Genomic DNA, 12,865 nt, shown 5'->3' on the forward strand with positions numbered 1-12,865 from the left:
GGAAAAATGTCTGAACCTTTTTGTGTTGACTGTCACATCAATTTAAAATATTTCTAAAGTACCCAAAGTGCTTTGGAGAGAGGCACATTTACATTCCAGGTCTCCAAAGAACAAAAACAAAATACACAAGAAGCTGAAAGATGTGTTTTGTTGTATTAAATAATTATTGTTGAAAGTAAAACCCACTAAAATGTTTTCAGAATTTGCAAATTGATGATGATCATTCATGTCATAAATCATGACACACTGTTCTTCCCCCACACAAGGTTCTGTTATAAGTTAAAGGTCTTGTTATTGGCATTATTGGCTGTTTTTATGTGGTGTGGTATCAATACTACATTTTTCAGTAACACACAGCACTAATTAGAAAGTCTGGATGGTCACTCTAGAGCAGGCCTCAGAGATTTCAAATCTCCACTGATGTATTAAATAATACACATTTGACTGGATTGATAATACCCCAGGGACCAGGTGATAAAAGGAACCGAGATGTCTGGACTGTGGTACTTATGTTACTGCATTAAAGTGGACGGATTATAACCACCTTTTCTGAAAGGTTTTGGCTGTGGATGGGCATGCACAGAATTATATTACTTCTAATTCCTGACCTTGCTCCCTGTCACTTGTAGAAAATGGATGTGAACTTGTTGACGTCACCTTTGAAATGTTTTCCTGCGAGTGTCTTAAGGTTAACCAACGCAGCAGCACTTTAGATTATATTTAGCAAGAAAACAAAAAAGCTGAAGAGAGAGCATGTTGAGTACACTGGAAAGATTTGGGACTTTGCTGAGCACAAGGCCCAAAACATGAAGCTCTGATGGGCGAGTAGTTTGTGTCTCTATGAGGGATTGGAACATTGTTACTGCCTACATGTTTAAATTATTCACTCATGCTCACTGGAATGACACTGGCTCCTGGCTATGTCACACCTCACTGGAGTTCAAAGGACCAAATGTCCCACACCCCAAATTTAGATTAAGACAGATTTAATAGTGTCCACGTGTAATAAATTAGCAGGTTTCATTGTTCACCTTCAAGACTCATATTTGTCAATATTGTTAGAGTAAGAAAAAAAAACAGTTGTTTTACTTGCTACAATGTCCTTATTTGTTTGATTAACAGACTATTTTTGGCTGGGCTGGGCTCCTCCAAAGCAACCTTATAAATTTATGATACGAACATTTTAAAACAATTTGTGTTTCAGTGTTGTGTTTTTTTTCTAATGGTTATGTTGTTGTTAAATGTCACCTTGGCACACTATAATACTATGTAAAAGTTATATGAGCGCTTTTAAGTAATCAGTATGATTTGATGATTTTTTTATGATTATTTCTTAAATTGTAAAATATAAATATCCAGCAGGAGATCCCTAAATTATTTGTCCAAAACTATAAGATGTTTAGTTAAATGTATTGTTGTCTCCGTCAGAGATGGAGAGTAGGCTTGAAACTGCTTTGGCATCATTTGTAAACACACATTTTCTCTTCATTTACTAGTTGGTCTAAATAACTATTGTTGGGTTTATCTAGGCACAAATCCCGCTTGAACACGAGACACTCAATAACTGCACAACAAAACAAGGCAAGACAGAGCTCTTTTGTCTTTGTGGCTCGTGAGGGAAGTCAGCCCAGGCCTTCACCTGTCCTTAGCCAACTTCAACTGATTCCTTCGCTACAGCCCTTTATATTGTCAGCAAGCAATCATTCATGAATATGCAATTACAAATACACGTGACATTCTTAAGCAGTCATATCTGAACAACATCAGTGTCTGTATTCTGTGTGTGTAGGTGCATGTAGGTGTGTGTGTTTCCAGCCATACCATACATAGACATACGACCTTTCAATGAACTTAAACTGTGTGTATGAGGTATGCAGAAAAGCAGAAGTAAGTGTCTTGCTAAACTATAAAACAGGAACTTGCATGTCATATCTCAAATGAACATTTAAAGGTGTGAAGTCTTGCACCTCAAGAAACAGAACATGGTGCTTTCCAAATGTATAACATAGCTCGTCTCTGCACTAAGCTGCACTCTAAAGAAAGAAAGCACATTTTGTCAGCACAGACACAGATAAAGGAAAATTTAGAAGGTTGAAAATAAATCCTCTGACTGTCTGGCATTTTCTTCATAATGATAGCCATTAGAGGACACATAAAGGCAATGATTATATATCTATATATTTTAGCACAAATGACAATATAAGAAATATCAATTCTAACAACTATAATTATAGAAAAAATAAGGAGTGTGTATTTTTATCATCATCATTATAATTATAATTATAATTATAATTATAATAAATAATTATTATTATTACTTGCTTAAATTTGAAGCAATTATATGATAAAAGGAGATCGCTTGAACGCACCACGGTAATTTGACAGATTTTACATACAGTATTTGAAAGCAGCACAATTGTGTCGACACAGCAGCGTTCAACAGCATTTTAGAAGCAAACAACACACAAAAAAGCTAATGTTGGTGAAGAAGAACAGGGACACCGGCCATAGATCTTTTCAGATAGCTGTGACATGGGATTTGTAGTGTGATTATCAGACCAGTGCTTATCAGAGGATCTCTGCTAGCAGTTAGCGACAATTGAAAACCTTTACATCACAGTAGCACTGTTATGCTGCCATCTTTCGGGAAATTATGTCATTACACCGATATGAGTTTGGGTATAGGTGATTTTTTTTTTTTTTTGCTCGTGAGTTTTTGCAAACAGAAATGTCCACGAGCTGCAGTGAGTTAACATTTTGCACAAATGTTATTCAAATCCCAGTGTTTGTTTGTTTTTTTTATCACATCTCAGGATTTTAGCCCCATGTCTTAACAACAACGTCCTGGTAACGTTTTTAGTGTTTATTTTAATTTTTATTTGAATCAAAATTAAAATTTTTACAAATGTTTTTAACTTTTTCTTGTTTTTTTTTAATGTTTTACAAAATTTCAGTTATGAAGCACTTTGCAACTTTAAGAAAATAGCTATATGAATATAGCAATTTGTAATACAATATTTATATTTTCAATTAACGCTTTATCTGGCAAGGAATCATAAATAGTTACTTGATTTGCATCTTAACAATGACCTTTTTTAAGGAACGATAAAAGGTAACAGTCTTGTAATATCCTCCAGTAACTCTCTAGGGTTGTGAAATTTACCATGTGCAAGCATTTCAAGTTCCCAATAAAAGGTTAAAAGCCGCAAAACAGCAGTCTTAGTAGGTCTGAGATGGTCTGACTTATGTCTTATATTCAAATCGGCACAATGAATGTGATCTCATTAAGTGATAGGCCTGCATATGACTAGGACAATTTTGTAAGTCTCTAATAAAAGATGGGACTGTTTTGGAAAATGGATATGGTTCTAGACATGCACATGTAACCCGTTCAAGTGTTACGCCTGTTGTTGCTGCGTTGTGTTCTGGCGTAAAGTAAAAGGCAGGAGACAGTACTGGGTCTTGGCTCTTTACTTCACATCTGCAACACAGAAATAAGGATGTGATCTTCGTGTGTGTCATGTATCTGCCAGTGCACCTCTCCTCCGGCCATGCTGAAAGGAGCTGTGCCTGCAGCTTCATTAACACTACAATAATATATCAGATACAACAAATTGTTTTAAAACATTAACTTAAGCTCTGAAAAACAAAAAGCACAAAATAAATAATATGTCACTGAAAAATCATCAAAAACAACTTATTAGAACAATAAACAAAATAATTCAAAAACAAATAAACAGGTCAGATAAATACAATTGAATAACTAGGACCCATTACTTTGGTACTTACAATTCAAACATTATATTTAAGTTCAATCATATTAATAACCGCAATGCAACAGGCAATACAACACTGTACTTATAAAAACAATTAATGAAAGACTGCATCTCCAAAACATAAGAACATCTCCATACCTGCAACACAGAAATATGGATGTGATCTGCGTGTGTGTCATGTGTCTGCCAGTGCACCTCTCCTGACGAAGGAAAAAAGAGTGCACGCTGTAAAAAAAAAGACTGCCATGAGTACGCTCACAAGCCGCTAGCGATCAGGCTAACTTAGCATGCTAGCATTTCAGCTGCGTTCTCGGCTAAAACTCATTAAAACATATATTAACAAACTCCGCCTCCACAAAACTTATCCCGAATGAATCTCTTATTGACAAACAAAACGCTGCGGTTCGGCTATATTTACATTGCAGCTTGGGCTCTGAACAAACTTTAATTAGCAGAGAGCAACGTGGCAGTGACTTACCTCCGGCCATGCTGAAAGGAGCTGTGACCGGGGCACACATGCACGCGCCTACGTCACTACGCAGCGCACACACACACGAACGCACACAGACTCAGATCACACAGGTAGGAGAGTGAGATGCAAAATGACATATATAATCAAAAAAAAAAGGTGTTTTGGGTGAAATTCACAAGTATTTAACACATATGTTACATTCACCCCCCCTGAATTTCACCAAAATCACTACCCATCTGAATGGTACTGCAATACCAAGAGGCACAACGATGCTGAACTACCATCACCTCCGGACCAGGCAACCCAAGGATCTTATCCAGAGTTCAGTTAAAAAACTATCCGTAAGACAGATTAAAAGAAGTTGGATAGGTTGATCAGGCCTCCAACCCTTTCAGAACACAAAGGTGCAGCCTACACCTCATCAAACGTGGTCCCATTAAACACACACAGCGAGTGCGTCATGATGCCTCAAGGAAACACACATTCATAATACGCAATGGGATGACCAAAACACAGTCTATGTCAGAGGCCGAGCCTCCCGTGGCGGTAACAGGCCCCATGTAATAGGCTTCTGGACCATGTTTTCTATCAGCCTGTTGACTGACTTTACCACCCGACCTGCTCTGGTAACCACGCTGCCTCGAACATTGGCACGGTCAGGGTCATGCCTTGGCAAGTCGGACGGCTGCCCAGGATATGGCCGACCAGAGGTCTGATTTATGTCTGAGCCAGAAACAGGAACAGTCTGCGGAACAACAGCGTCCCCATGACAGGCACCTGGAGCAGAAACTGTGCCAGACTGTGTCACATCAGAGGTAGCGGAACAGTCAACCGGAGTAGGAAGAGCAAAGTGCTGGGCCTGACCAGAAGGGCTTGCTGAAGTGTGAGTCGTGCAAGTCTGAGAGTCAGGTAAGGTATTGTCCACGTCCGCACCATCACATGAACCGTGCTGACGATCCGTAGACTGTGAGGCCTGCTCTCCTGCCACAGAATCCACATCCACCCCATGGCTCAAATCCGAAAGGACCCACAAGGAAGTCCTCGCTGCGGTAGACTCTGTCTCTAGACTGCCAGGGTCCTCCAGATCCCCACAAGCACTGAGATCCCCCTCACTGGAGAAAACGTCCAGAGACTGACTTCCCAATGAATCCTGAACAGGAAGGAAACTCACGTCCAACAGAAGGTTTCTGTGTACAACCTTACTCTGGCCTGAAGAGTCACTGATCCTGTAGATGTGGGTCCTGGGATGTCTCTCCACAACAGTATAAACCCGAGGTTCCCACTTGTCTGCAAGCTTCTTCTTGCCCCGCTCGCCTTTATTGGCAAGCAGCACGCGATCCCCAACATTCAGAGACACACCCTTGATTTTCTTATTGTAATGACGAGCCTGATGCTCCTGCTCAATGCTGGTGTGCTCCTGGGCGATCTTGGCAGCCTCAGACAAGTATGACATAAGAAGCTTGGAGTAGCTGTCAAAGTCCACCACAATGGGATCATGCAAAACAGACTTGAACATAACGTCGACCGGTAGTCTTGGGACACGGCCGAACATCAAGTAGAATGGGGCATATCCAGTAGTCTCGTGAACAGTCGCGTTATAAGCAAAGGTCAATGTCTGAATCTGCTGCGGCCATTCCTGTTTGGCTCTGAGAGGGAGAGCTCGCAGCATATTGCCAAGTGTGCGGTTGAACCGCTCCGTGCCACCATTGCCCATAGGGTGATAAGCAGTAGTGTGAGACTTGGCAACGCCCGAAATCTGCAGAAGCTCAGAAAATAATTCACTCTCAAAGCTGGGACCTTGGTCTGAGTGAATACGCTCAGGAAAACCATATACACAAAAAACAAAGTCCCACAACTTTCTGGCAACCTGCTTGGCAGTCTGATTCTTGCACGGGAAAGCAAAGGCCATCTTCGTGAAGTGGTCAGTCGCCACAAGCACATCGACAGAGCGCTTCTTTTTGTCCTCTGCTGACCAAAAGTCAATGCAGATGAGCTCCATGGGAGCAGAGGTCTTAATGCTCTCTAATGGGGCTCGTGCCGCAGGCTCTGGAGTCTTGGCAAGTATGCACCTTCCACAGCACCGAACATGCTCCTTCACATCCCTCTCCATATTGGGCCAGAAAAAGCGTTGCCTTGCTAGGTGGAGGGTCCGAACTTGTCCCTGGTGCCCTGCCAAATCGTGGACACCTTTCAAGGCCTGCGCCCGTAAATTCGCTGGCAACACCAACTGGAGTCTCTTCGTTTTGCTCATAGGGTCTCTCGTCTCCCTGTAGAGAATGCCATCCCGGATCTCGAACCTCTCCCAGTGCTTCAATAAGGCCAGTGCCCTGGAATCCATATCATGTCTCTCACGCCTGGAAGGGCGCCTCCTGCGGGCTATGAGTGGCAGGACAGCGGAGATGACAGGATCTTGAAGTTGGTGGTCCTCCAGCTCATGCAAGGTAAGTGATGGCAGTACATCATTGCCAACTGGTTGCAACTGCTGAACAAGGTGGAGAAGGGAGACAGCTCTATTCTCCGCAGCGGTCTCCCAGTAATCATGGTGAACCAAGGTAGCCTTGACTTCCGACAAGCTGTAGGAATCTTCTGAGGTCAGAGCTGGAGCAGGTTGTTGGGCGACCTGAAGATTTTGGACACCAAACCTGAAAGCGTCCTGCACCTCATGAGCCGCCGCACCTTCTGCATTCCGCACCAAGTGCTCATAGGGCTCCTGAAGTAAGCGCCCACCAATAGAATAGGTGAAGGGGTCACGACTGAGTGCATCTGCTACAACATTCTTTCGACCTGGGATGTACCTCAAATCAAAGTTGTAGGATGACAGCTTGGCCACCCACCTTTGTTCATAAGCGTCCAGCTTGGGCTTGGTCAATATATGAACGAGCGGGTTGTTGTCAGTCCACACTGTGAACTCGTGCCCCTTCAACCAGTGGCTGAACTTTTCAGAGATGCTCCACTTCAGGGCCATGAACTCTAGGCGATGGGCTGGGTATCTCTGCTGTGACCTGCTTAGCGCTTTGCTCGCGAAAGCAATAGGGCGCGCCTTATCCCCGTCGATAGGCAATTGTGATAAAACCGCTCCCAGTCCATCCAGAGAAGCATCCACAGACAAAATGAACGGTCGTGAAAAGTCAGGATGAGCCAACACGGCACAGTTAAGGAGGTCGTCCTTCAGTTTATGAAAGGCCTTGTCACACGCAGGGCTCCAATCTGCAGCAGTCAACTTCCTGAACATGCCAGCACCCCTCCCAGCCTGACTAGACCGTCCCTTCCTCTTCTGGCCAGCCGTCAGAGCAAACAGAGGCTTGGCAATCGCTGAGCAACCAGGAATGAAACATTGATAGAAAAAGACCATTCCTAAAAAGGACTTAATCCTTTTCACAGAAGGACTGCAACCATCCTTCTCCATCAGAGCTTCCTTTGGCAGCTTGGAAATCACTTCCACCTTAGCTGGGTCCACAGCGACTCCGGTTTGGTCGATGACATGACCAAGAAACTTGACTGACTTCCGCAGCAGATGACACTTCTTTGGACTCAGCTTGAGATTGTTGTCTCTCAACCTTTGAAAAACAGCTCGGAGCCGGCCCAGGGCTTCCTCTTCAGTGGGAGCAAAGACCAGGAGGTCATCCAAGTAGCAGAGCAGACTGGTGAAGTTGAGGTCACCAAAGATGTTCAGCATCATGCGCATAAATGAAGCCGGGCTATTGCAGAGCCCTTGTGGCATCCGGTTGTATTCGTACAGGCCAACGGGCGTTGTGAAAGCGGTGTACTTCTTATCCTCCTCACACATTGGAATGTTGTAAAACCCGGAAGTTAAATCCATCGTGCTGAAGAAGGCATTGCCCCCAAGCGCGGCAAGGCAATCCGCTTGGTGAGGCAGTGGGTGCGCATCGCAAGAGTTCGCGCATTCAACCACCTGAAGTCCGTACAAATCCGCAATCCACCGTCCTTCTTCCAGACCATGACGAGGGGGGATGCATACTCGCTGATGGATTTGCGAATAATCCCTTTCTCCTCCATGTCAGTAAGTACCTGCCTCAGTTGTTGGTAATGAGCAGGAGGCACTCTTCTGTAAGGCATGCGGAATGGGCGTTCATCAGTCAGGTGGATCCGATGTACAAAGCGTTTAGCTTCGCCACAGTCAAGCGGGTGTCTAGAGAAGATGTCCTCATACTGCTCAACTAGCTCAACAAGCTCTCTCTTTGAATGTAAGCCGGCATGGCACGAGTCAATGTCAAGATCACCCAAACCGAGGGAACACAACCTGTCATTCAAGTCAGCCTCAGTAGCGGCTGGCCCACTGACTGGTACCTGGGCCATACTCGTCATCTTGCAGGAGTCCTGTGGGAAGTCAAGGTCCTCCACCGCAAGGCAAGATGAAACGACAGCAACCCTCGAGTTGCGTTTCAAGGTTAGTGGTTTTGAGGAGAGATTGGTCATCTTCAATGGCACCCACCGATCACCCCACATGGATGTGATCACCCGGCCAACAAGAACGTCTCTCGGCCCAGACCCAGAGGTGCAAGGTTCCACGATGATCGTGCTGCCTGGAGAGACTGGCACATTGCTGGGCAGCCTGCCCCATACCAGATGCTCACACTGTGGGAGTAGTGTCACAGCACGAGGCAGTTTCACAGTGCCAATTTTGTCAGGAACTTCCTCACCCCTCCATCTGGTGGTGCATGACATCATGTCCAAGAAGTGCTCATAGTCAAGGAGCGAGTGCTTGCTCCCCACAGACACAAGCTTCCAATAGTCATCAGAATGTTTCATAACTCGCATGAGGTACTTGAGGACATTGGAGCCAATGATGAGCTCATCCCGCTGGCCCGACACCACCAAGACTGGCACCATGCACTTCACACCGTGGACAGTAAGTGCCAAGTCATAAACACATTTTGGGTGGGTCTGCTTCCCACCACAGCCAACCAGCACAATACGTTCTGCTGACTGCGGTTCACTCACAAGAGCTCCAGCTTCTCTAAGCGACTTCTCGGCCTCCTCACTCATAGTGCAAGCCATGGACCCGGAATCCATCATGCCCCTCAAGTTAACCTTGTCATTCACTGCAACTTGGGTGTAGAATAATTCACTGAATGTAGGCACTACTGCTGGTCCCTGAACCACGACACGGTATCCCTCTGGCGTTGTCGAACAGGTGTTGACATAAAGAAGTTCAAGATCCGATTCATCAGGATTGAGGGTATTAGGTTCATCCCCCACACTGCCCCTCTCCAAGTGTGGGTGATTCAGTTTTCCGAAGGCCAACTCTGCCTCGCGGCAGCTCCGGGCTCCCGTCCCTCACGACGACTGTGACAGTCCTTTTTCCAATGACCAGGAGCAAAGCATGCAAGACAAAGATTCTCTCTCCTGCAGTGCATGTGAGTGGAATGACTAGTGTTGCCACAGACCTGACAACTCTTCTTAAGGAAGGGCCCGCGGTTAAAACGCTGCGAAGTTGCAGATGCCGGGGCTGCAGACTGCACATTCTGACATGCCATCACGCGATCCAAGAGGCTGATCAGAGCGCGCATGCCAGTCACATCAAAAGCTTGGGTGTTAGTCGAACCAAGCTCGCAACCAACTGACTGCTGACTAGACTGAGTGGTCACAGGGCATGTTGGAGACTGCTGGAACTGAGGAGTAGGCGTAGACACCGGGCAAGAAGACACTGATGTCCCGGAGAGACAGGTTGTCGAAACATCAGTTAGAACAGGAGTGAAGCAAGCTGCTGTGGGCGAAAGCTGACAAGCAAGGTTCGAGACTGGTGCTGTAGGCTGAGACTGCAAGGCGGCACTGGCCTGCACAGGCTGTGATGCCATCACTTCTTGAGGCACAATAGAGCAGTTGTGGCTAACCTCTTGCCTCTGTGAGGTGTGGAAACTGCCCTGACTGCGTGCCCTGAGTTCACGCTGGAAGCTATCAATGCGTTCTTGAACCTCAGTGGTTGTCCACTCCTCAGCTGCTTTGATGCTGAGCCTGTTCAAGAGGATAGGGTCAGGGCAATACTTGATGAACATCATCGAGACCTCACGTCCCGGATCCTCAACATTACGCCCCTGCCTACGCAAGCACTCGTCAGCAACGTCAATAGCATTGTTTAGCCTTATCCAATATTCCATCACTCCCTCATGTTGTAATGGTTTAGTGTTATAAAAGTCAGCCATAGGCATAGAAGAGTAAGTCAACACACTAAAGTGCTGTTTCAGAATGTCAAAGATCAATTCAGGAACCTGGACATGGTCAAGTGAGGGGTTGTGACGTAGGGTGACCTTCACTACATCCTTAGCCTTCCCCATCAACCTAGCCAATATGTCACGTGATCGCTGATCTGTTGGTGTGTTGCGTTTCACAAAGTACATTTCCATCATTTCCACCCATTCATGAATGGAGAATTTATCACTGCCGTCACCCCTGAAAACTGGCGGCTCCTTGACGTCTGATTGCAAGACAAGTTTCACCCCAGACAAATTTAGCTCAGGAGGTCCCTGCTCAGCCTTAGAGGCTTCAGTAGGCATACTGGTCCCCTTATCACCTTGCAGCTGGGCTACAATGGACTGACCAATCTGATTGGCCAAATCTGAGATGAGCGTACTCAACTCAGCATTGGCAGCTGTCTGCGGGGTCTGAATGTCACAGGGAGGAACCTGGAGACGAGTGGAACAAAACTTGGGAGCAAATGACACACCAACTTTAGGTGTCTGAAACCCATCCCCAAGAAACCACCCTCGCCCCAAACCAACATTAGAGGAAACCTCCCCATCAGGAACACCAGTTGCCTCTGAACCAGATGCTGACTCCATAATGACGACTAAAGCACAATCACAAAAAAAACACAAGATTCAAAATAGCGTAACCGTACAAAAGCAAAACCTTAATGTCAATCAGGACCAGAATTGAGCAGATTAAATGTCCAAGCTCATTCAAAAAGTCCCACACAAGTTAGGAAAAACAACCAACTTGGAACAAGGGCAATTGCAAAGAGCTCCCCACGGCGATCGAGATGACGTCGATACTTGATGAATCCAAAGGGTCACGGCACCAATGTAACCCGTTCAAGTGTTACGCCTGTTGTTGCTGCGTTGTGTTCTGGCGTAAAGTAAAAGGCAGGAGACAGTACTGGGTCTTGGCTCTTTACTTCACATCTGCAACACAGAAATAAGGATGTGATCTTCGTGTGTGTCATGTATCTGCCAGTGCACCTCTCCTCCGGCCATGCTGAAAGGAGCTGTGCCTGCAGCTTCATTAACACTACAATAATATATCAGATACAACAAATTGTTTTAAAACATTAACTTAAGCTCTGAAAAACAAAAAGCACAAAATAAATAATATGTCACTGAAAAATCATCAAAAACAACTTATTAGAACAATAAACAAAATAATTCAAAAACAAATAAACAGGTCAGATAAATACAATTGAATAACTAGGACCCATTACTTTGGTACTTACAATTCAAACATTATATTTAAGTTCAATCATATTAATAACCGCAATGCAACAGGCAATACAACACTGTACTTATAAAAACAATTAATGAAAGACTGCATCTCCAAAACATAAGAACATCTCCATACCTGCAACACAGAAATATGGATGTGATCTGCGTGTGTGTCATGTGTCTGCCAGTGCACCTCTCCTGACGAAGGAAAAAAGAGTGCACGCTGTTAAAAAAAAGACTGCCGCGAGTACGCTCACAAGCCGCTAGCGATCAGGCTAACTTAGCATGCTAGCATTTCAGCTGCGTTCTCGGCTAAAACTCATTAAAAACATATATTAACAAACTCCGCCCTCCACAAAACTTATCCCGAATGAATCTCTTATTGACAAACAAAAACGCTGCGGTTCGGCTATATTTACATTGCAGCTTGGGCTCTGAACAAACTTTAATTAGCAGAGAGCAACGTGGCAGTGACTTACCTCCGGCCATGCTGAAAGGAGCTGTGACCGGGGCACACATGCACGCGCCTACGTCACTACGCAGCGCACACACACACGAACGCACACAGACTCAGATCACACAGGTAGGAGAGTGAGATGCAAAATGACATATATAATCAAAAAAAAAAGGTGTTTTGGGTGAAATTCACAAGTATTTAACACATATGTTACACACACTTTGAGTCTTAGATCTTTATGATGCCAAAATGCATCAGCAGCTACACTCCCCTGCTGTTCAATTCAATTTTATTTATATAACGCCAAATCACAACAACAGTTGCCTCGAGGCGCTGTTCAAACCTTCTGTTTGCTAAGAGCAGTTGCTCAAAAGGAAGTTGACTTGGAGGGTGATATAAAAGCTTGTTATAGAGAGTGAATGTGCACGGGTTGAACCAAAGTTCAGTACAAAGAATTACTGTCAAACATGAATCATGTAATCATGATCTAGTAGTCCATGAGGATTTTTATAGAGTTGGAAATTAGCACAATAATTCTCCCTTTATCTTTCATGTTGTTTTTTTTTTTTTTTTAGTTATATAAGTTCTTCTGTTATACAGAACTGACACCATAAACAATGAAGGCTATTCCAAGATGTGTTCCTATTCCCACTAAATATAAAGTTCTGGCCAGGCCCAAACCAGGACTCAGTGACACTGCTGACCTGGAGTTTTGCTGCTC

The sequence above is a fragment of the Oreochromis aureus genome, linkage group 1 (genome assembly GCF_013358895.1).
Source record: "Oreochromis aureus strain Israel breed Guangdong linkage group 1, ZZ_aureus, whole genome shotgun sequence".
In the NCBI taxonomy this organism is placed as follows: domain Eukaryota; kingdom Metazoa; phylum Chordata; class Actinopteri; order Cichliformes; family Cichlidae; genus Oreochromis; species Oreochromis aureus.